Raw genomic sequence first — 25,083 nt, forward strand, 5'->3', positions numbered from 1 at the left:
AGAGGAGACTCAGAGGTGATATGTTGGCGACATACAGGTTTGTGAGGGGATGTCACATGGAGATGGGTAGAGACCTGTTCTCCCCTGCAGAGGAGGGCAGACACGCTCCAACGGAGCAAAGCTCAGGGAGCCTCGGTTCCATTTAGATGCACTTCCATTTAGAAGCTCTTCCTGACAGTCAGGACCCCAGTGGTGTGGAATGGGCTTCCACAAGAGGTCATTGAGGCCCCATCGGTGCGGGTGTTCAAGGATAGGCTGGACGTCCACATGGTGGGCATGTCGTGAGTGGAGCCGGCTGATACCGGAGGTCAGACTAGATGGCCCGGAAGGCCCCTTCTGACTCGCTCTGTTTCTATGTTTCTATGCCTAATCCATCTTCCCCTGCTCCCACCTGGTTCAACAATCCACACTCAAACCCTGCACCTTATCAGCTCTGCAGAAGTCTGAGGTCATAGTCAGAGAACCTCTTCCAAACACTCGTAGCCCGTTCTCAAAGCACTTCTGGACTGGAGGGCTGTGCCATGTCCTCACATCTCCCATGGGCCAAAATGCTCTGTGGAAGGGTTCACATGGTTCTGCAATTCCACAGCTTGTACTCAAAAGCCATTTTTCTCAGACAACCCCCTAAGCCATTGATTCCTGGGGCTGGGTGATTGCCATGATGATGATGATGATGATGATGATGATGATGATGACGACGACGACAACGCACATTGTTTTGGTCTGGGAAGGGAATTTTCACAGCAAATATACAAAAATTGGACCAGGAGCCTACCTTCTTGACAAATGTGTCTGCCAGCCCCTGCTAAAATCCATCTGAAATGAGATTTCCAGGCAAACGTGGAGGTCATTTTTCAAAGAAGATGAAGGCTGACCCGTTCCAACAAGGGCTAAACAGCTGGGAAATGCAGTTGGTGTGGCTCTTTCCATGCTGGCCTGGAGGTCGGGCAAGCACTCCAAGTGTGGACATCCAACAACGAGGGCAGAAGGATCTTATGACCTCATCTCTAGATCTCTGGAAAATCCTTTGGCCATCTAACCACTGTTCAGCACTGCCTATAGCTTGCAAGAGTGACCTCCTAGATGGGGTTCAGTAGTCATTCAGAGGGGTGGGACAGGAGGGGCAAAGCTATGTGCCATCCTGGCATGGCCTTGCCCCGTTCTTCCTGCCCTGAAGCACCTCAGCCAAATGGCCAAAATCAGTCATCTCGCTGAGCTGCAGAGTAGAAAGAGCAGCTGGCCCTACCCAGAGGATCCGGGGCATCCACTTGGATGGCACCCTGAAGTTGCCTTGCAGGATGTCACATGCAGGGTTTTGAAAATTTGACTCACAGGTTGAAACTGGGTTGTGAGGGACCTCCCTGGACTCTGGCTCTCCTGTTTGTCCTACTTCTTCGCATGCTTGGCCCTCGCTCAGGAAGTGTGCAAGACAAGAGGAAGTCAGCAAATGCCTGCAGGATTCCAGTTGTGCAGTGGGCCACTCTCTTCCACAGTGCAAGCAGTGCAAATACAGGCTGGAAGCTGAGTGTGCCCGCACAATACTCAGGCAGGCAATGCTCAGTGCACTCGGCACCAAGCTGCACTCACAGCTGTGAGGAAGCAGAACAGAGTCCCGAGAGCTGAGCCAAGGGAATCCGACGGACCCTCACTCCCAAAGCACATTCCTCCCTAGGGTAATATTCCAGGGACTGCAGCAGGTGTGGAAAGGGAATTTCAGTTTTTCCTGTGCAAAACAGAATCCATGCATTTTCAAATGTGTACAGCAATCATGCACAGTTTTGAAATGTGTGCATTTTAAAAATGCCAGCATGCCACTGGACAGTTTTTAGCCATGGGAGTCTGCAATCACATTGCCAGCTTTTAAACATATGGACTATTACTGCAGCTTGCATCCCAGTTTATGTTTGATCTCAAACATGTGAATTGGGTACAAAATCAAATGGAAAGGATTTTCTCAGACATCCCTAGAATGTGTGGGACTCGTGGAAGCAGCACAACGGCCCCCAAAGGACTGCACAGAAGCAGAGGCAGGGTGCTTGGCAGGTGGGGAGCTGTGAGAACATCCCAGCCCTCCCTCCCTCGCTCCCTCCAGGGAGTCGTGTTCCCCACAAAGCTGCACTGAAGACAGTGCTTCCACATAAAGAATGCAGCTTGCTGCACTGAAGAACCTGTCTGAGCTGGTGGGATGCTGGCCAAGTGCGGGCATGTCTGGAAGCTGCATGTGATCCCCCCACCCACCACTGCACCGTCCGACAAAAACTAATGCAATTAAGATCCCCTCGGCAGATGTATTAAATTGTAGACAAACGTTTTGCTGTTGTTGTTAGTTGCGAAGTCGTGTCTGACCCATTGCAACCCCATGGACAACACTCCTCCAGGCCTTCTTGTCCTCCACCATCTCCCGGAGTCCACCTAAGCTCACACCAACTGCCTCAGTGACTCCGTCTAGCCACCTCATCCTCTGCCGTCCCCTTCTTCTTTTGCCATCTATTGTTCCCAGCATTAGGCTCTTCTCCAGGGAGTCCTTCCTTCTCATTAGGTGGCCAAAGTATTTGAGTTTCATCTTCAGGATCTGGCCTTCTAAAGAGCAGTCAGGGTTGATCTCCTCTAGGACTGACCAGTTTGATCGCTTTGCTGTCCAAGGGACTCGCAGGAGTCTCCTCCAGCACCACAATTCAAAGGCCTCAATCCTTTTGCGCTCAGCCTTCCTTATGGTCCAGCTTTCACAGCCATACATTGCAACTGGGAAAACCATGGCCTTGAGTATATGCACTGTTGTTCGCAGGGTGATGTCTCTGCTTTTTAGTATGCTGTCTAGATTTGCCATACCTTTCCTCCACAGGAGCAACCGTCTTTTAATTTCTTGGCCGCAGTCCCTGTCTGCGGTGATTTTGGAGCCCAGGAAAATAAAATCTGTCACTACCTCCATTTCTTCCCCATCTATTTGTCAGGAAGTGAGAGGACTGGATGCCATGATCTTAGTTTTCTTAATGTTCAGTTTCAAGCGAACATTTGCACTCTCCTCCTTCACCCGCATCAAGAGGTCCCTTAGTTCCTCTTCACTTTCTGACATGAGAGTGGTATCATCTGCATATCTGAGGTTGTTGATATTTCTCCCAGCAATCTTAATTCCAAGTGGTGATTCATCTAGCCCTGCCTTTCTCATGATGTGCTCTGCATATAAGTTAAATAGGCAGGGCAACAATATACAGCCTTGCCGAATCCTTTCTCAATTTTGAACCAATCAGTGGTTCCGTGTCTAGTTCTCATTGTTGCTTCTTGACCTGCATATAGGTTTCTCAAGAGACAAATAAGATGGTCTGGTATTCCCATCTCTTTCAGAACTTGCCACAATTTGTTGTGATCCACACAATCAAAGGCTTTAGCATAGTCAATGAAGCAGAAGTAGATTGTAAGCCTCCCTGAGGCTTCGGCGAATGGGGCAGCATAAAAATGTTTTAATAAATAAATAAATAGATGTTTTCCTGGAACTCCCTAGCTTTCTCCATGATCCAGTGTATGTTGGCAATTTGATCTCTAGTTCCTCTGCCTCTTCAAAATCCTGCCTGTACTCCTGGAAGTTCTCGGTCCACATACTGGTGGAGCCTAGCTTGTAGGATTTTGAGCATCACTTTGCTAGCATGTGAAATGAATGCAATGGTGCGGTAGTTTGAACATTCTTTGGCATTGCCCTTCTTTGGGATTGGAATGTAAACTGACCTTTTCCAATCCTGTGGCCACTGCTGAGTTTTCCAAATTTGCTGGCATATTGAGTGTAGCACTTTTACTGCATAGTCTTTTAGGGTTTTGAATAGCTCAACTGGGATACTGTCACCTCCACTAGCCTTGTTGCTGCTCAGACTTTCAAAGGCCCATTTGACTTCACATTCCAGGATGTCTGGCTCGAGGTCAGTGACCACCCCACCGTGGTTATCAGGGACGTTAAGCTCTTTCTTGTATAGTTCTTCTGTGCAATCTTGCCACCTCTTCTTAATCTCTTCTGCCTCTGTTAGGTCCCTGCCATTTTGGTCCTTTATCATGCCCATCTTTGCATGAAATTTTCCCTTCATATCTCCAATTGTCTTGAAGAGATCTCTGGTCCTCCCTATTCCATTGTTTTCTTCTATTTCTTTGCACCGTTCATTGAAGAAGGCATCTTAGCTCTTCTAGCTATTCTCTGGAATTCTGCTTTCAATTGTTTGTATCTTTCTCTTTCTCCCTTGCCTTTTGCTTCCCTTCTTTCCTCAGCTATTTGTAAAGCTTCCTCAGTCAGCCATTTTGCTTTCTTGCATTTCTTTTTCTTTGGGATGGTTTTAGTTGCTGCCTCTTGAACAATGTTGCGAACCTCCGTCCATAGTTCTTCAGGCACTCTGTCTATCAGATCTAATTCCTTAAATCTATTTGTCACCTCTACTGTATATTCATCAGGGATATGATTTAGGTCATACCTGAGTGGCCTAGTGCTTTTCCCTACTTTCTTCAATTTAAGCCTAAATTTTGCAACCAGACGCTCATGATCTGAGCCACGGTCAGCTCCTGGTCTAGTTTTTACTGACTGTAGAGAGCTTCTCCATCTTTGGCTGAAGAGCACATAGTCCGTCTGATTTCTGTGTTGACTGTCTGGTGATGTCCATGTGTAGAGTCGTCTCTTGGGTTGTTGGAAAAGAGTGTTTGCTATGACCATCGTATTCTCTTGACAAAGTTCTACCAACCTGTGCCCTGCTTCATTTTGTACTGCAAGGCCAAACTTGCCTGTAAATTCACCCATTTGACTTCCTACTTTAGCATTCTAATCCCCCATGATGATGAGGACATCTTTTTTTGGTGTTAATTCTAGAAGGTGTTGTAGGCCTTCATAGAACTGGTCAACTTCAGCCTCTTCAGCACCAGTGGTTGGGGCATAGACTTGGACTATTTTGATGTTGAATGGTTTGCCTAGGATTTGAACTGAGATCATTCTGTCATTTTGGAGATTGTATCCCAGTACTGCTTTTCCTACTCTTTTATTGACTATGAAGGCTACTCCATTTCTTCTGAGGGATTCTTGCCCACAGTAGTATACCTGATGGTCATCTGAATTAAATTCACCCATTCCTGTCCATTTTAGTTCACTGATTCCTAAGAGGTCGATGTTCAGTCTTGTCATCTCTTGTTTGACCACATCCAGCTTGCCTCGATTCATGGATCTTACATTCCAGGTTCCTATGGAGTATAGATCTTTGCAGCATCGGACTCTCCTTTCTCCACCAGATATATCAGCAACTGAGTGTCCTTTCGGCTTTGTCCCAGTCGCTTCATTCTTTCTGGCGCTACTAGTACTAGCCCTCTGCTCTTCCCCAGTAGCATATTGGACACCTTCCGACCTGAGGGGCTCATCTTCCGGCGTCGTATCTTTTTGCCTTTTGGTACTGTCCATGGGGTTTTCATGGCAAAGATACTGGAGTGGGTTGCCATTTCCTTCTCCAGTGGATCACATTTTGTCAGAGCTCTCTGCTATGACCTGTCCATCTTGGGTGACCCTGCATGGCATGGCTCATAGTTTCATTGAGCTACGCAAGCCCCTTCGCCATGACAAGGCAGTGATCCAAGGCAAAGGTTTAGTGTTAACTATTGTGGCCTTTCAACAAGGTATGTTAAGCATGTCTTAAAACAAGGAAACAAGGACATTAAATGGAAAGAAAATGCCTGAATGTATTGTTTTAAGAGGAGCTGATTTACTGCAGCAGGTGATGAGCTGCCTTCAGTCAGCCTGAATTTGCTTCCCATGTGAGCCCGCGCCTTTCCTCTAATGGAGGTTATTTGTAGCCATTTCTCCACCAGTGTGCAGAGTTATAGCTGTGTCACCTCTTCCCATTATAAATGCCTTTCACTTCTGCACCTTTAAGACAACTCACCAAAAGGTCTCGAGAACAGTGCCCATAAAAACACCCCCAAACAGTGTCCTGAATCCCTGACCTCACAGAGGCGTATGTGGCATGGTCCGTGCTCCACAAGGATCCCTCCCGATTTCTTGCTGCTAGAGGCACCCATGTTGGGTGCCATTTTTGGGATCCACATGTGGCAGGCTGTGCAGGTGGAAAAAACGGCAGAGGCGAGCATGATGCTGGGAGAGCAGGCAGAGCTAAAACAAACGCTTTCAGCTTCCCCCTGTGGGGACAGATGATCCAAAGCTGATCTCTCTCTCTCTCTTTTCCTGAGCTCTCTTTTCAGAGAGGAGTTCTGGGTAAAAGGGAGGGATAGACAGACCAACCTCTGCAAAGTGCATGACCCTGACTGAGGGACACCCATCAAACTTTGTTTTGCCAAGGACCTTTCTGAAGGAGGAGAATCCTTCCTCCCAGATCTTTTACAGATGTGCATACAGCACTGAGGTTGAATGGGACAAAATGAGCCACAGCGTTCTTGCAAGTTGCAATGGTGTGACATGAGCACATCAACAGACTTTGCAGAACGCACCGGAGGGATCAAGGTGCCGTCTGAATGGGATGGCATTGAGGTAGGTCATGAAACACGGGCACTCCGGCTGCAAATCCCCATTGCCACAACCTCAAGGGGTCCCAAAGTTCAGAACAAAGTGCTGAGCTTCAGATCAATTCTGTACACACAGAGGTAACTCACCACCACAAAGAAACATTCCTCTGTGAACCTGAGGGGTCTGAAGTTCCCATTGTAGGCCAGTCACATGCATTACAACAGGGACACCACACAATGGAGCATGAATGGAAGGAACCATTTCCCCAGCTGCTGGGAGCAGGGCTGATGCTAGGTGCTGAAAAGATCTGATGCTCAATCCAATAGAAATCAATTTTCACAAAATGACCAATGCTGATTTACATACTTAAATAAATGTTCATAATTAGAAATAAGTACTATAATTTTAATATTGCAAAGGACAAGTAAATTAATCTTTTACTTCCTTTCAGGTCATTCCTATGCAATGTCTCAAATAGTTTTTGCTCAAAATTTACTCTTGGTATGCCCACTCATTATTATGGGGCTTTTCGAGCCTGAGTCCAGAAGTTTTTTCCCCAATTCTAAACAAAAAAGTGGAAATGCATTGTCATTTTGTTCAGCTGCAAACTTATATAGTTACTTGGGAGTAACCCATATGAAACCCAGTAGGGTTTGCTTCCGGATGGATTCCCAGTTGCTCTTCCCTTCCCTTCCCTTCCCTTCCCTTCCCTTCCCTTCCCTTCCCTTCCCTTCCCTTCCCTTCTCATATCCTACCAACAGCAAGCCCAATGGCACTGGACAAGGCCCCAGGATTGGAGGGTACTGCTTGGCTCCACTGCTCCTGGTCCCTGGGCTGGGGCAAGAAGCAGGCAAAGCCCTCCCGAAAGCCGACCCCCGTCCGGCTGCTCAGTACTACTCAAGTCAGTAAAGCTCTTCCAACTCCTGCATATGCAGTCATAATTAACGCATTAACTAAGAAATAATTGGCCATTTTTCATGACAACCCAAATCAGCTGTCTGAGCAGGCTCTGAAGGATGTGTGTGAGAGAGTGTGGATGTGCGTGTGCATGCACGCCTGTCTTTCTCCTAAGGACACCTCTCTTAAGCTATAAGGGATGGAGGGAAACGGGAGGCAGCTGTGCGTAAGAAGCAGGCTAATCCAGAAGGGGTGGGTCAGATGCAGTAGAACTCACTGGGGCCCCCATACATGAATTTTGGCAAGTGCTACAGCTTTTCCAGTTATCTGAAAGACACCATTTTTCAAAATAACTTCCCATACAGTGGCCACCTCTCCATGAAAACCTGGCATACCACAAAAATGTGGGAATATTTACGGTGCTCCAAGGCATTGTGGAGTTCCAACACAACAGAGGAAGAGAACCCCATTCTGTCCCCACATCGATTCACCTTTCTCTAACCCAGTGCAAGCCCTCTTGCCAAGGAGAGCCAGGCACCCACCAGAACTTTTTTCAGGAGGTAGGCTGTGTTTCTGAGCACAGCACAACTATGGGACAATTTTCAAAAAGTGTAGTAGAAGGGACATGCGGAATTACAGACCAGTTAGCCTTACGTCCATTGTACGAAAAACAATAGAAAGGCTCATAATAGAGAGAGATCTAGTGATGCTAGATAGGGAAGGGAGGCTGACAGCCACACAACACGGCTTCCGCAAAAACAGGTCCTGCCAGACAAACCTTGTGGAGTTCTATGACAAGGTTTCGAAGTGGCTGGATGGAGGGGATGCAGTCGATGTCGTATACCTGGATTTCAGCAAGGCCTTTGACAAAGTGCCCCATGATATCCTGGTGGAGAAACTGAGGAGTTTTGGGATACACCAAAGCACTGTCCGGTGGATTAGGGCATGGTTGACTGACCGAAAGCAGAGGGTAACCATTAGTGGGGAATCATCGGGATGGCGGCCAGTGACAAGCGGGTTCCCCCAGGGCTCTGTCCTGGGGCCAATCTTGTTTAATCTGTGCATCAATGACATGGAAGAAGGGGTGAACAGTCTGCTGATCATATTCACAGATGATACTAAAACTGGAGCAGTGGCCACAACTGAGGAGCAGGTACTCCAGATCCAAAAGGATCTGGACTGACTATGGAAGTGGGCAGGAGACAACAGGATGGCGTTCAATGTGGATAAGTGCAAGGTCTTGCACTTGGGGCATAGGAATAGCTGTCATAAGTACAGGTTAGGTGATAAGTGGCTGGAGAGCAGCACTTGTGAAAGGGACCTCAGGGTGCTGGTTGACTGCAGGCTAAACATGAGGCAGCAGTGTGATGCGGTGGTCAAGAGGGTGAACGCCACCCTTGGTTGCATAGCCAGAAGTGTGGCTTCTAGATCAAGAGAGGTATTACTACCACTCTACACGACTCTGGTGCACCCGCAACTGGAGTATTGTGCTCAGTTTTGGGCCTCTCATTACAGAAACGATATAGCCAGGTTAGAGTCAGTGCAGCGTAGGGCCACAAGGTTGGTGGCCGGTTTGCAGGGAAAGCCATATGAGGCGAGACGGAGGGAACTGGGTCTCTTCAGCCTGGAGAAGAGGAGACACAGAGGGGATCTGTTGGCGACATACAGGTATGTGAGGGGGTGTCACATGGAGATGGGTAGAGATCTGTTCCCTGCAGAGGAAGGCAGGACACGCTCCAGTGGAGCAAAACTCAGGGAACCAAGGTTCCATTTAGATGCCAGGAAGCACTTCCTGACAGTTAGGACCCCAAGGGTATGAAATGGGCTTCCACAGGAAGTCGTTGAGGCCCCATTGGTGAGGGTGTTCAAAGATAAGCTAGACATGCACATGGTGGGAATGTCATGAGTGGAGCCAGCTGGATCTGGGGGTCAGACTAGATGGCCCTGGAGACCCCTTCTGTCTTGCTCTGTTTCTATGTTTCTAATTCAGGACTGACCCCATCTGCAAACTGAGATCCTCATGTCAAACTCGCCAGGCACTAGTGGCAAATGGAATTGTTAAATACTAGAAATCCAGGTGTCCGGACATGGTGTACAGGTGCCCTGGACATGCACTCCCACATGGGCAGCCCTGCTGTCGGAAGAAGCTACAGAATCATAGAATCCTAGTAGAGTTGGAAGGGGCCAAGAAGGCTACCGAGTCCATCCCCTGCTCAGTGTAGGACAGTGCTGTCCAGCTGCCTCTTGAATGCCTCCAGTGTGGGAGAGCCCACCACCTCCCTAGGGCATGGGTTCTATTGCCATACTGCTCTCACAGGCTGGAAGTTCTTCCTGATGGAACCTGACTTGCTGTAATTCGAGTGTGTTGTTCCATGTCCTGCACTCTGGGATGATCGAGAAGAGATCCTGGCCTTCCCTTTCATGACAACTCCTGAAGTACCTGAAGAGCGCTGTCACATCTCTCCTTGGTCTTCTCAGAAATGACCAGTTCTGGCTCCTGACTCCTAGCTGAGCAGATCAGAGGGAGCTGCCCCAGCTGATCTAGGGATCACTGGATTCAAGCAGCCAAGCTCCCAGAGAGCAAGAGATCAGAGCAAGAGAACAGGGAGAGCTAATAGGAGCTCTGCAGTGCAGTTCAGTGAGGGAGGTCAAAGAGGACTCCTATGTGGCCCCAGGGGTTTCTTAAGGTGCCCAAAAGCAGCCCTCCTGCCACAAAGGTAACATGAAAGACTGCCAGAGAGAAGCGATCCCCGTGCTTCAGGATGGGGCATGTGGGCTTCTGGCCTTGTCTGCTAACACTTTTTTCATGGCCTTGAAGGCAGGATGGTGTGGCCATTTTTGTCCATGGGGCCTCCATGATCTGGGGAAGCAGAACAGAAAAGCTGCCTGGAATTTGTTTGTCCAAATATGATAGAGGGGCTGCACACAAAACAAAGCAAGCACGCTCTCAGGCAGAGCCGAAACCGAAGGACAGGCAGCCCTTCCGCCATTTATATGGTTCCCGCTTTCTGAGAGCTTCCTGTGGAGAAGACGTGGTGCTGCTTTGGCTACAGTATGCAGGCTGCAAGGGGGCAGGCGCCCCCGCAGCCGGCCTTGCGTGCACGCAGGTCTGCACAACATGGCGCGGCTCCTAAGCACTGCACAGCAAAGGGTCTTGCAGATGGGGAGCTCCAACAGCAATGAAGCAAAAGACCTGGGGGAGCTATTCTGTGTCCCCCTCTTCAAGGGACCCTCCCACCAGCACCACCACTTTCTGGTGAGAAAGGAGAAAGTAGCAGCTGGAAATCTGGAGGGACAGAATAAGGAATTGGCATATCAGCAAAACTCATAGAACATAGAAACATAGAAGCTGAGTGAGCCAGAAGAGTCCTCCTGGACACCTGGCTCCAGCCGGCTCTGCTCATGACATGTCTACCCTGTGCATGTCCAGCCTATCTTTGAACTCCCTCATTGATGGGGCCTCAGCCACCTCCCATGGAGGTCTATTCCATACCTCGGGGTCCTAACTGTCAGGAAATGCTTCCTGGCATCCAAATGGAACTGTGGCTCCCTGAGCTTTGCTCTGTTGGAGCGCATCCTGCCTTCCTCTGCAGGGGAGAACAGGTCTCTACCCACCTCCATGTGACACCCCCTTACATACCTGTATGTCACCAACATATCCCCTCTGAGTCTCCTCTTAGAAACATAGAAACAGAGTCAGAAGGGGTCTCCCGGGCCATCTAGTCTGACCTCTTCTCCAGTCTGAAGAGACCCTCAGTCTCGCCTCATACAGCTTTCCCTGCAAACCAGCCACCAACCTTGTGGCCCTGTGCTGCACTGATTCTACCCTGGCTATATCCTTCCTGTAATGAGGGGCCCAGACCTGAACACCATGTGTCCAGCAAAGGTCTCCAAATTATACTTTACAGCTCAGCTCATTTTGTGTGTATATCACATTTTATTTTACTTTTCTCTTTGCATGAAAATTGGTGTGCGAATCCCTGAAATGTGTGCCACAAAGGGAGAATATCAGCAAACAGCGAGGAAGTGAAGGGATAGCGTCGGGAAGGTTGACGCAGGAAACAAGCAGAGGCTGGCTAAGAGCAACAAGAAAGCATTCTTCAGCTGCGTCCAGAAACAAAAGATGTGAGTGAGCGAGAGGCGTCCAACTACTTCAACTGGATGGCAGAGTGATAACAGACCATGAAAAGGCAGAGCTGCTCGGTCCTCCTTCACCTCCCTCTTCTCCCACAAGAACATCTGCAACCAAGAGGAAGTACAAGCTGCAAGTGAAAATGGCAGCCCAAGGTTGACAGACAAATGGTCAAGGAATATAGCTAGATGGAATAAGCATGTTCAAATCTCCAGGGCCCGACGAACTCCATCCCAGAGCCATAAACGAGTTATCAGAGGCACTCTCAGAACTGCTGAGATTTATTTGGATAAATCCTAGAAAACAGGAGAAGTGCCAGATGACAGGAGAAGGGCTAACATTGTCCCCATCTTCAAAAAAGAGAAAAATGATGAACCTGTAGACTACAGACCAGTTAGTCTGACATCAGTTCTGGAAAAATTCTGGAGCCAGTTACTTAAAATCAGTCATCAACCATCTTGAAGAAAATACAGTGATTAACAGAAGCCAACAGGGGTTTATCAAAAATAAATCCTGCCAGACTAATTTAATCTCATTTTTTTGACTGGGTTTCTTCTCAAGTGGACAGGGAAAACACTGTGGACATAATCTACCTCAGCTTTAGCAGAGCTTTTGACAAAGTACCCCATGACATCCTAAGAAGCAAATTACCAAAAGTGGACTAGATAGAAAAACTATTAGGTGGATTCAAAAATGGCTGCTTAATTGAACACAAAGGATACTTACTCATCAACAGCAACTTCTCATACTGGAGGGAGGTAACTAGTGAGGTGCTGCAGGGTTCAGTCCTGGGCCCAGTGCTCTTCAACATCTCTATTAATGGTTTACATGACAAAATACAAGGAATGATAATCAGGTTTGCAGGCGATACAAAGCTGGGTGTAATAGCGAACACCCTCGAAGACAGAATGAAGATCCAGGGTTATCTTGATAAGCTTGAACTCTGGGCTGAAACCAACACAATGAGATTCAACAGGGACAAGTGCCAAGTCCTCCAACTAGGGAAAAGAATGCATCAATACAAGATGGGAGTTACGTGGCTGAACAGAACTGAAAAAGAAAAAGACCTGGGAGTCACTGTGGACAACAGGATAAATATGTGCCAACAATGCAATGCAGCTGCAAAAAGAGCAAATTCTCTTTTGGGATACATTAACAGAAGTATTACTTCCAAATCACAAGAAGTAGTAGTTCTCCTATGCTCCTCACTAGTCAGACCTTATCTGGAATAGTGTGTCCAGTTCTGGGCACCAAGATTTCAGAAAGATGCAGAAAAATTAGAAAGGGTCCAGAGGAGGGCAGTTGGGATGATCCAGGGACTGGAAACAAAGCCCTATGAGGAGAGACTGAGAGAAGTGGGCATGTTCAGTCTTGAGAAGACTAGGGAGGGGGGCATGATATCACTATATAAGTACTCCCAAGGCTTTCGCAAAGGGGAAGGACAAGATCTCTGCTCACTCATACCAGAGTGCAGGACACACTCCGAAATCAGTTCAAGCTGCAACAACCCAGATTCAGGCTGGACATCAGGAAAAGCTTCCCCCCTGTCAGAGCAACCTGACAGTGGAACCAGCTGCCTAGAGAGGTGGTGGGCTCCCCCACACCAGGGGTATTCAGAAAGAAGTTGGACAGCCATCTGAGTGAAATGGTGTAAACTGGTATCCTGCACTGAGCAGGGGGGTGGACTTGATGGCCTTCTTGGCCTCTTCCAACTCTGCTGTTCTATGATTTTATGGTTCATTGCTTAAATAGTACTCATTTTCAAAAGGAAGCATTTTACAGGTTCACGTTTTTCAAATATCAAAAGCAATTTTTAGACATATTTTGACCACAGAATGCATTTAAGTGTGTGTTCGGGCCAGAAAATAAAATCTTGGTAAATTCTGATAAAAATAATGAACTGTAAAGGAGTTTTCATTCATCCCTATCTAAAATTGGACTCCTTGTAAACTTATATGATATATGAAAGGTGTCTGCATGACAAAGCTTCATCTAGAAACATAATGGGCAGACAAATCCTTTCCTGGATGATAGTCAGAATTGTAAACTGTGTGGATTTGCAGAGATCTTCCCACAGGGATACCCTTCTGCATGGCAGGTACAACAGGTAGTTCAGGTGTTAGCTGTTGGGGCAGCCTCGGGTCTTAGACAAGGAGTTACTTGCAATAATAGGAAATACCTTGCACAGGTTAGATGCACTGCACGATTGGAGCCGGCTGAAGGCTGCAAATGCATATCCTACTACCAGATCCTTTTGGAACCAAGCACATGTTCAACCACATCGTTCAGGAAAGCAACTTGCTGCCATTCATTTTCTCAAAAAACTAGAGCAAATGTTTTGAGGAGGGCTTCAGTTTCTGGGTTTCTCTATCCACACACACCTGTTCAGATACACACTTTCATCTCCAGGGAAGAAAAGAATCAATTGGATATCACTTTTAGGCCAATGACCTTGAGACAACAGATATGCCTTGCAAAGCAGCTTTTTTACAATGCAGAAGCCACCACAGTATGTTAACTGTTTTAGTTGTGGTGTTACTCAGAACCATGTCTTTGCTCCCAGCCATGATTACCACTCTGCCACAGTCACATTTCCAAGAAAATGGTCAAAAGTAGCCACAGCACAGACCCCCCTTCCTCTGGCTTTCCAGCACTAAAGGGCCAGTAGAAACCCTCTTGGCATGTGAGCTTTGTGTTTACCACTGGAAATTTGAAATACAGATACACAGACAAGTTTGGTATCTCCAAAACTGGCAATCTTATGTGCAACTCTAGGAGCATTTAGCCGGTGGAAGTGCCCCGCTCTCTTTACATGACCCAAACATTATTTCACAAGGCACATGGAGGAAACAAACAGCATTGGTTGGGGAATACTTTATATAACTCCAAACTGTCTGAATATTATATATGATTCCAAACTGACTGACTTTATTATGGCAAACCATTTCTGACCTTCCCCAAAAGAGGACTGTTAATTACATCATAAGTTACATGAATGAAATGTGCACCATTCAGTAGAGATCACCTTTCTTTATCTTAAAATGACTAACCCAGGATTATTAAAATAGCTGATAGTTTTAGGAGGTGGCAAACTTCTCAAACTTCTGGAACTCACTCCTCCCTACAAGTCTTGTTCTGCAAAGGAGGAGGGGAGCTTCCAGAAGCTAACTGATTGCTGACATATAAACCCCATCACCCAAGCACATGCTTAATCTATCATATTGTCCCCTTGGACTTAATTATCCCAAATTTGCAAAGAATGACACCAATAAAGCTGTGTTAAGCATTAACAAATCTTCTCTCTACTTACTTCAAAAGCAAGTGTTAATTGCAAGCCTTCAAGGTTTGCAGAAATTCCAGGGTGGCATAATTTATAAGATGACTTTATCTCTTTTTTTCTAGTGCATGTAGACAATTAAAGGCAAGTAGACCTTCTCCCCTGCTAAAATCCACACAATTTGCAAAAGGGGAATCAATCAATCAAACAAACAAACAAACAAACAAGAGGAATGTCTTTTGGTCTTTGAAATGAGTCTCTAAGCACCTTCTCTTGCAGAGTTCATCCTTTGAGGGTGGGGTTCAGATTGCCCCAGACTGTCTACCAGTCACAGTAGACAGTACTCAAGTCCGTATGCAAAGTCTTCTTGATAATTAGAAAAAGCAAGTGGTGGGGGAGGGAGAAAGAATAAGCGCCCGTATTTAAATGCCACCTGAATTTGTTCCAGGTTAGTTGCTTTTCTTCCCTGCTTTGCCTAAAGCTATCTCTCTCTGTAATTAAAAGCAATTAATATAAATTGAAAGTGGAGTTCTTAAAGCTCTTAAGATGGACAGTAAAACCCCAGCTAATTCTTGGCAAATATTAAACTGAGTCCTTTGTCCATAAAATAATAAGGCTCCTTCAGGGCATCCTGGGACGTCCAGCCAGTCTCAGTTTCCACAGACATACCAATGTACAGTAGCCATGAGAGGATCACACCATGCACAACATCCTCTCGTCAATCTCTAAACCCAGCAAAGTGCCAGGGTCCATCCTGGGGGCGGCCAAAGCAGTCTGGCTTTAGTCCTTGCTACCTCGCAGGTGAACATATTCTGCATTGATCAGTGACAAAAAAGAACATGTCTGAAAAGTCCACTGAAGTCCATTCCCAAGAGCTATGCCCATCAAAATGCTCATTTCTAATCATATTTTATCTCAAATTACATATTTTGTACATACCATTCCCTCAAATTAAGCCTTTGTGGAGCATTTTCCAAGTGGACGCTTCACCCCTTCATTGAGCAGCAGGGACTCAGTTCCAGTTTGCCCCATAGGACAGTTCCTATTGGAATCCGCAAAGAGGAAAATCCTTGGCATCCTTACTGAGGACCTGAACACTGAACCTCCCAGACTGTTTGCTGGTGACCCTTTGCTCTGAGCTACTTAAGGTTAAAATAGACAGCAGAGGATTAGTATCTGCCTCTCTCCACTTGCAAGACCATCAGCTCTCCCCAATTTGACTCTGCTAATAAACATTCCCAAAGCATTCCAAATCATGAAGTTTTTGCCTCGATGAATTTTCCATCAGCCTCCCATTTCTGGATCACTACATCTGCTACTCCGAAAACTTTCTTTGATTACCTAAATTCTGCTTTGCTATACTGCACTCTCCTCAGTCCAAATGTACCCATTTTTTGGAAGGATGTTCCCAAGCGGTTCCTTGAATACCATACTATTGGCTACTGGGCATTTCCATCAATGCCAGTCATTCATATTTCAATGGCCTCATCTGGAGTCCTGTGTCCAGTTCTGGGTACCACAGTTGAAGAAAGATGCAGAAAAACTAGAAAGGGTTTAGAGGAGGACAACAAGGATGATCCAGGGACTGTAAGCAAAACCCTGTGAGGAGAGAATGAAAGAGCTGGGCATGTTTAGGAAAGAAGACTGAGGGAAGATAGGATAGCACTCCAAGTCCTTGAAAGGCTGTCACAAAGGAGACGGCCAGGATCTCCCCTTGATCATCCCAGAGTGCAGGGCACAGAATAACGGGCTCAAGCTGGAGGAAGGCAGGTTCCAGCTAGACATCAGGAGGAACTCCTGACAGTGAGAACAGTACGGCAATGGACCCAATGAGCTGGGGGGGTCCTGGGCTCTCCCCCACTGGAGGCATTCACGAGGCAGCTGGACAGCCCTGTGAGGGGGGTGGTTTAACCTGGGGTCCTGCATTGAGCAAGGGGTTGCACCTGATGACCTTCTTGGCCCCTTCCATTTCTACTATTCTATGATTCTGCCTCAGGAATCTGGTTGCTTCCGGCACACCAAGCATCTGTGTATCTACACCTGCAAATGTAATTTGGGAAGAGGTAAGAGATTTAAGTTATGGCCCATGATGGAAAGGACTGAGTCATGGCCCCCAGATCGTGCTGTGCTGAGTGTCGTCCGTCCTCTGACACGTCCTGTGGATATGCAAGCAAATCAGATGTCAAGGTGAGAGGAAAGGGTTCCCACTCAGGGACAACTGATAAGCTATTAGAGGAAGCCGAACGGTGCATCATTTCATCAGCAATGCCCCAAAGCAGACCCACAGGTGGGTTCCTTGAAGCTAATCTTCTTTTCTCTTTGAATGCCGTCACCCCTGTTCAGTGACGTTAACAGAAGGTTCTGTGAGAAATATCCTGTTTTGTCATCACCTTCCCCTTCTCCAGACACTGCAGTTTGGCAAATGCATCACTCAGTGATTAACAAATGCTTGCACACAGTGCTTGAACGGAGTAAAACACTCACTACAATTAAGTGCTGAGCAACGTGTCTGTTGATGATTCTGACGCACTGCTCTCTCCGCGGGCTGCCTTTGCCCACAGCATTTGGCAGAATGCCCTCTCTGCCCGCAGGTAACCTTCAAATGGCCACATTGCCCCTCAGTTCTTGATGGTCCCCCTTCACCAGCATGCAGAACAGATCACCAGTCATCCCCCTTCCCCACTGTGGGGCTGCCTCTGAATAGACCTCCTCCCATTGGGGCAGCAGCTAGAATAGAATCCTGAACAAATAGGGATTTGTTTTCCTGAGAACATATAAATGCACCCCAAATGGCTGTGAAATCTTAACTCCCCAAATTTGCCATTGTTGAATGGGAGGGATGTGGCAGATACCTGCCATTTCTCATTTTTCAACCCCAAGCCAGAAATCAGAAAAGTAGTGGGTAGATACGTAAGAAAAACAACACTGTTCATATCTATTATCCTACTGAGGTGTGTAAAATAGGTTGGTCACTTAAAGGCTCAATCCTAAGTGTGTTTAGTCAGACAGAAGGCCTGCAACTCCCAGCATGACCCAGCCAGAGGGATGACTGGGGCATGCTGGGAATTGCAGGCCTTTTGCTCTGTTTAAAGGCATGCAGAATCATGCCCTAATTGCATTGGAGGGAAGGTTCATAAGATGCACAGAAGATATTTGGCCTGAAAAAGCAAAGGCACAGGAAGCAAGTCCATTTGACCCAGTAGTGCCCATGCGTACTGAAAGTCGAAGAAGGGTGTTTCCTACTGTACGCAGAGACAAGGGGTTGATTCTGGCCCTTCCATGGAAATTACATGTTCTATTAATGTGCTACAGTCCTTTCCCAGAAACTTCTATGGCAACTTTTCACACACACACACGGACACACACGGACAGACGAAAAACACAACCTCTGTTTAGCAAGAACCCACTGTAATTGAGCATGCCGTGAGAAAAATGGAGCCTGGTTTGGCTATTTGTGCCTCTCTGGCAGAGAGCAGAAGGGGGCGATGGGGGAGCAGTGTGGGGCACGTGGGGAGTGGGTGCCGTGCTGGGGCTGGCTGAGCGCCCGCCTACTGCTTGGTGGCATGTTGTCAGTGCACATGACTCCACATGCCCCTGGCAGAAAACACGCTTTGCCCTGCCAAAAACCCCTTTCAGAGGTGCCCCCCCTTCGGGACATCGCTCCAGTGGGGGCCCCTAGTTTGGAACCACACACGTGTGTACCTGCACAAATGTACAAGACTATGGAAATAATTTTTAAAATTACCCCCCACTGGATGGGGAAATGAGCCTGTTGCCAGGACCCTCACCAGCAGCAGCAAGGGCGTCGTGGCCACTCTTGGCTCACAGGTCGCCCACTGCAGGGCTGGATCCTCCATGGGATCTGCAGCCTCAGTGCAGAAGCAGGACAGCCCAGCATGGGTGCAAGGAGCCTGGGAACAGCCCTCAGCTCCCCCGCGTAGCTCCTTGGCAGGCGGCTTGCATGTGGCTCAGCAGCCACCCGCAGCTGCTTTCCCGCAATGGATCATTTACATTGTTTTGCATTTAACGGTGCATTTTTGTGATTTTGTAAGCCACCTAGGGACTGTTTAAAGTGATTGGTGGCCTAGAAATGGGAATAAATAAATAAATGTTGCTTTGGCCAGGTCACTCCATGAATGAAATGGGGGGTGGGGGTGGGGGCTGCATTGGCGGCTTGGTCCATGCAGTTTACTTCTGTGCACTCAGTGAGCGTGCAAACCAAGTACAGGCCTTTCCGTGCTCTCCAACAGATGCATGGCCAGGTTGACAGGATGGATGTGGTGAATCGACAGGGCTCGGAGCCAGCCTACACCGCCACTCGGCAAATGTCCTTCTTGCCTGAACAGGGCTGGCATGCAATCCTTCTGCATATGAGTACCGTGGGTTCCATCTGAGAAAGCCTTTAAATGGGCTGTAGAAACCTGGGTGTTGCAACAGGCTTTGAAATGAATGGATGCCTGATTAATGGAATATATACTTTCATTGCTGCTGCTTGAAATGTTTTATGCTGCTGTTTGAGTCAGTTGTTTTTTATATTATATTGTTTTAAGAATTTGCCTTGTCAAGAAGACTGGAGGAAGCTGTGTCTTGAAAGAGGCATAAAAATAATTTCAATGAAATTAATAAATTATGTGTGGCAACAAACTAGGCAAAAGTGAATTTATCTGCAGTGCAGATAGGAAACTTTAAAAATCTATTGTTGGTGTAGCACATTGGATAAGCATCTGAATTAGTCCCTGATCCAATCTCCCCTGACTATGGGCAGATAGCATGAAGTTACATGCCATGAATCAGGGCTATGGAGCCAGCTCTACATGCAGAAGGTTAAAGAAGGAATAGGCACTGACTTGTGCATGCAGAAGCTGCAATGCCCAGGGGCTAAAAGTCTAGGAAGAAGTTCTAGTAAGATTCTCCACCTGCAGGGTAGAGAAATTTGGAGGGTCCAGAAACCAACTTATACCACTGGAGATTTATGCCACTCCTAGCCAGACAAAATCACCACTGCTGAACCACCACCAAATTTTGGGCCATTTTGGCACGGAGATAAACATGCAAATACCAGCAGAGGCCAGGTGCGTGGGCAGCCCACACCTTTGCCTAGTGTGACATCGTGCTTCTGGAAGTGCCAGGGGAGCGCAAGCTGGCACGCAACCCAGGTGTGTGCTGCTCACCCACCTTGCTGCGAAGGGGAATGGGCATCCTCCCCACTCCCACACTCCTGGGACGTGCTGAAACATAGCAAGGGCTTTGAGAGCTGGAGGAGCTGCAAAAAAGACAGTGGGCCTCATACGTTTTCCCTCCTGGCTTTGCTCTACGTGAAGAGTTTCTAGTAGCCAGAATGGAAAATACAGAATTAGATGGATACATGTATCCATCTCTTTCTCTGGCACATGTGTGCATGCATGCACACACACCCCTCCTCAGTTGGATTGGGAAATGCCCACCAGAATAGACACTTTTCAATATCTTGTTTGAGTTTTGCCTTGGCTTTGTTGGGCAGTGGCTGGGATGGAGGACTTGAAGCAACAGGGAAGGAAGAGAAGTAATTTGCAGCTGCTGCTGCAAAAGCTTTTTGTATCTGACAAATGCCATTAAGTGCTAAGTGACATTCATCTTCAGCTCTGCCATTTGCTCTGTTTGTTTTGCTCTGTCACTTTCCTGGGAATCCCTCATTCCTCCACAAACAGGTGTTTTGATGGTGGTTGCTTTGCTTTCCCAAAAGGAAGGAGGGGGGTTGAAATAAATTCTTTCGAAGTTCATCCACTGGAGCATCTCCTGCCCCTGTATGATATGAAGGAGTGTCATGTCTGAAATGGCTCTGTTTGCTTTCCAACAGAGTGATTTGATCTCTTTTGCCAACGAGGAGCCTGGCGCGTTGTACAAAACAGCACCAATGTGGCATGCTAATTGATGTTAATTAGCAATGACAGACCAGTCCCATTGCCAAGATATTTATTTATTTATTTAGAAAGCTTCTATGCCTGCCGCCCCATTCGCCGAAGCCTCAGGGCGGCTCACAACAACAAATAAATAATAACATATAAAAACAATATAATCGGAGATGTCCTGGCCAAAGATGTAAAATAAATAAATAATATTAGCAATTAAAATAATGTTCAAATAAAAAGGTCTTCGCCTGGTGCCGAAAAACAAATAGCGACGGCGCCTGGAGGACCTTTCTGGGGAGTGCATTCCATAGATTGGGCGCCACCGCAGAGAAAGCCCTCCTCCGAGTACCTACCCTCCTAATTTCCTTCACGGAGGGTTCCCAGAGAGGGGCCTCTCCCGCAGATCTCAAGGGGCGGGTGGGCACATATGGACGCAAGCGCTCCTTCAGGTTAATATCCTTTAAGAGATGAAGGAGTGGGACTGTGCAGAAACTCACACGAGGCCAGTGCACTTTGTGTACAAACACACGGAAGGTTGGCAGCCCTCTCAGCTCTGGTGCTCAGGGAGTGACCTTGGTCCAGCCCGGCCTACTCAGAGGCTCACTGGGAGTGCAGGAGATGCAGCTCCCAAGACGCCATCGCCAGGCCCTTTGAGGAAGGGCCGAACCCACCGAGCTATCCTAGCAGCGTCCCTAACTCCTTCCTGGGTGTGTTCCGTTTTCTAATCACAACAACCCTGCAAGTCAGGACGAGGTCGAGGCACAATAGTGGCGCCAGCAGGAGTGCAGAAGCAACTAGCAGGGAAACAGGAACGGGGGAGGGCCACGGGGGCGAAGGCCTCCTCCACATTTGCCATTTAAGCTGGTACAGTTGGCAATAAAGAGGGTGGATTCCATTTCCCTGATCTTCGTTCATGTCATAAAAGGTAATGGCTGGAAAGCAACTTCTCCTTCTAGTATCCCTCAATAGGTTTTTGTTATTGTTGTTTTAACTGAACCATTTGGGTGGGTGGTATTAGGATCTAAAAGGTAAGGTAAAGGTTTCCCCCTGACAGCAAAGTCAGTCATGCCTGACTCTAGGGGGCGGTGCTCATCTCCGTTTCCAAGCCGAGGGAGCCAGCGTTTGTCCGCAGACGGTCCCCATGGTCATGTGGCCGGCAGGACAAAACACCGAAGTGCACGGAACGCTGTTAGCTGCCCACTGAAGTGGCACCTTTTTATCTACTTGTATTTGCATGCTTTCGAACTGCAAGGTTGGCAGGAGCTGGGACGGAGCAACAGGAACTCCCCCCGTTGTACAGATTTGAACCGACGACCTTTCGATCAACCAGCCCAGCAGCAGAGCAGATTAAACCACTGTGCCACCTGCATCCCTTTAAGGATCTAGGTATAGTTAAAAAAAAAAAAAGAATGACTTCAATAACCACTGGTTCTTGGTTGGGCTGGTCATGGGATTTATTCTTTAACAGAGCAAGCCTGTCACTGCTGGATTGTGCCTAGTTGGAGAGCTCAGAGAGGCCAGAAAATTATTCTGCCCCTGCAGTTGGCATCAGCAACTCCAGCCTCTGCTCACCTCATCACAGCCAGTGCAGAAAGAACTATGCCAGCTGCTTCCCTGAAGCTGCGAAAGTGGCCCTTGGGAGAGGGGTCTGGAGTGCATTCCAGGGAGTGCAGCAGGAAGGATGCTCCGGCTCGTCACACTTAGGTGAAACTGGCCACAATGTTGTGCAGAACAAGAGCAGCAGGGATGTTACCTCCACCCCTGTGCCTCTTCTGCTGTGCACCAAATCCCATCGTCCTCCACAGCCCTGGAGGGTTATGGGCTGCCCAAGTGGGCTGCAACTCCAGTGGATTTGGATGACGAACTTTACCATTTCCAGTACTGCAGCTTAGATAGTATTTACTGTCTGGTGCTAATCAGTAACGCCTTCAGTTTTAGCATTTGTTGGAGTCTTCACCGAGGCTGCCTGTGTTGGATGTTTCAGAGCATGTACATGCTTCACCAGTGCGCGCGTGTGTGTGTGCGTGTGTGTGCACACATGCATGGGAGGAGGGATTATCTGGCTCCTTCCAGAAAGCTAAAGCTACAAGTAGCTGTTCATAAAGGTCTTCTGGGGCAGAGAAAAGTTTATGATCAGTTAGTCAAAGAACAGGAGGAGGGATCAGAAAGCCCTGTGCAGTCTTAGCTTCCACATTTGCTGTTTCTGTAGATTGAAACTGGGAATACTGGGCACCACAGAGTTTTCTGGTTTTCTTACACCAGCCAGTAGCTGATGCTGTAATGGAGGACAGTAGGACTTCCTGTAGGACTTCCTTTTGGTTGGAAGTCATGGAGAAACTGGTGGTAGGAACAGATGCACATGGATTTTTCAACTCCATTCCCATGATGTGGACATCTACAGATGGAGAGATCTAGACACAGGGAAACTTTGCAGTTGCAAAGAAATTTATCCTTTTGGTTGGAAGAAAAAAAACACCACCCATCACCTATCCATCAACAACTGAAGATCTCACTGCTTTTGTTGAACTTGAGTCTATCATGCACAGCCATCAAAGTCATATGGATGCTTATTTAGAAGCACGGAATGCTCCTACTAACATATTTTTTTTGTCCTGGAAGTGTTAAATACTCTCCCCCTTTGTGTTCTTTGCCACTCCCATATCAAGGATTACTTCATATTGATTTTGTTGATGCTGTTCTGTTTTGTAGTTGAGTTTGTAACAAAAAGAAAGAAAGAAAAAAGAAACTATCCCCCAAGCAGGGAGAAATTAATTAGAGGAACAGTACTTGGAAGGAGAATTGAAGAAAAAAACCGCCAGCACCCAACCTCTGATTCAGGGCCCCTTTCTCCAGTCCTCAGCATTAACAGTTTTAGCCAGTTTGTGGTTTAAAAAAAGATGCAAAATGTGTAATTTGACCTGCATGATACCAGGAAGCCCTTCCAAAGGGCAACACTAGTCACCCTGCAGAATTAGTTGAAGCAGGGTAGCTTTGTTTTTCAATAAGTGGGTGGTTAGTTACATTCATGAGTACCGTGAATACAACTTGGTTTGTTCTCACATTCTACAATATGAATCAATCTAGAGAGAGCCAACAGGATGCAGTATTAAAAGTATGGGACTGGGATTCAGACAGTCTGGGTTCCAGTCCCCACCCAGCCCTGGAGCACACTGGGTGGGTTTGGGTCAGACACAGACTCTTGGCCCAACCTACCTCACAGGGTTGTTGTTGTGAGGATAATATTGCAAGCAGGAGGAGAATGATGTGAGCTGCTTTGAGTTCTTAGTAAGGAAAGGGCAGGATAGAAATCTAATAAATAAATGAATGAATGAATAATCCTTCTGGTCAGTGATACTTTGGCTGTATGTTCATCCAGAGCTCTGCTTGGCCTGCTTGCAGTTAAGCCCGCAATGCTGAACCCATTTCCTCCCAAGGGAAACATCTTGAAATGCATATTTTGATACATTTGAAGTGTCCAAAACAGCACGTTAGTCTACGAGGCATTGCATGGGATTCACAAGGAGGAAATTGCTCCAACATCTCAAGCACCTCCTTAACAGTAAACATAGCCTGACGCCTTGGGGATTTCAGCGATTTGGGGTCTCTGCGGAGTGAAGAGCTATGCAGCCATATCTCCCCCGATAAACGCAGGTTGTCAATGAGAGAGAGCCCTCTGGGGGCTGGGAGGTGGGGATTAACAGATCGAGAGGAAGGAAGGGGTCTGGCCAAGTTGTCCCTCGGTGGGAGCCTGCTTGGCAGAGCTTGCCCCCTGGGACTGCAGACAGTCAGATCTGCCACAGGGCCTTTGTCAGTGTGACAGTTTGCAAAGCAAAGGGGATTTGTTAAGAAGACTTAAGTTAGGACAAACGTGAATGAAAATATCTGTGTCGATGGGAGGCAGGGTCGGCACTGGAAGGCAGGGAGCTGGGGTCATGCGAGAAGGGCACTCTGTACACGTGGCCTTTAACAGCACCTTCGACCAGCCACTTGACAGCCCGCATACCACCAGCACAAGTTGTTAAAGAGAGGGAATACGGAAATGATGGCATGTGCATTTTAGTCAGTGCAGGTTCTCTGAATGTCTTAAAAGGACTTCACACTTCTCTGCTACAAGGAAAAGAAGAGAGGAACAACAGAAAACAGAGCAAAACAAACTGCAGTCATGCCAGAAATATACGTGCTTTTCCACTCCAAAGCAAACAAGAACAAGAGGAGCAGAAGCGCCGTGCTAGATAAACAACCCAGAGGGTCAACAGGTTTGAAAAGCTCATCTCCTGGTCCATCCCAAGGGAGGAGGGCCGTGATGTCCGGTCAAGCTGATGGCTGGTCATTGCAGAGCGTCCACATGCCTGGCAGGGGTCCACTAAGAAGAGCACCCGGGACTTGCTTCTCCACTGCCAGTGTTGTGCCCACAGAA

General features: G+C 47.4%; 1 protein-coding gene and 1 long non-coding RNA gene across 2 annotated transcripts in view; both read right to left on the minus strand.

Moving 5' to 3' along the window:
• The window catches only part of LOC123020788 (CUB and sushi domain-containing protein 2-like), a 429,441-nt gene that overhangs the window by 336,378 nt on the left and 67,980 nt on the right, over positions 1-25,083 (minus strand). The window lies entirely within an intron of this gene.
• On the minus strand, positions 38-9,244 carry LOC123020951. The gene is made up of 2 exons (XR_006414229.1): positions 9,130-9,244; positions 38-131 (listed from the first exon to the last, which is right to left on the minus strand). It is a non-coding gene; the product is annotated as an uncharacterized LOC123020951 (long non-coding RNA).

The sequence above is a fragment of the Varanus komodoensis genome, unplaced genomic scaffold (assembly GCF_004798865.1).
Source record: "Varanus komodoensis strain SLA01 unplaced genomic scaffold, ASM479886v1 scaffold15, whole genome shotgun sequence".
Classification (NCBI taxonomy): domain Eukaryota; kingdom Metazoa; phylum Chordata; class Lepidosauria; order Squamata; family Varanidae; genus Varanus; species Varanus komodoensis.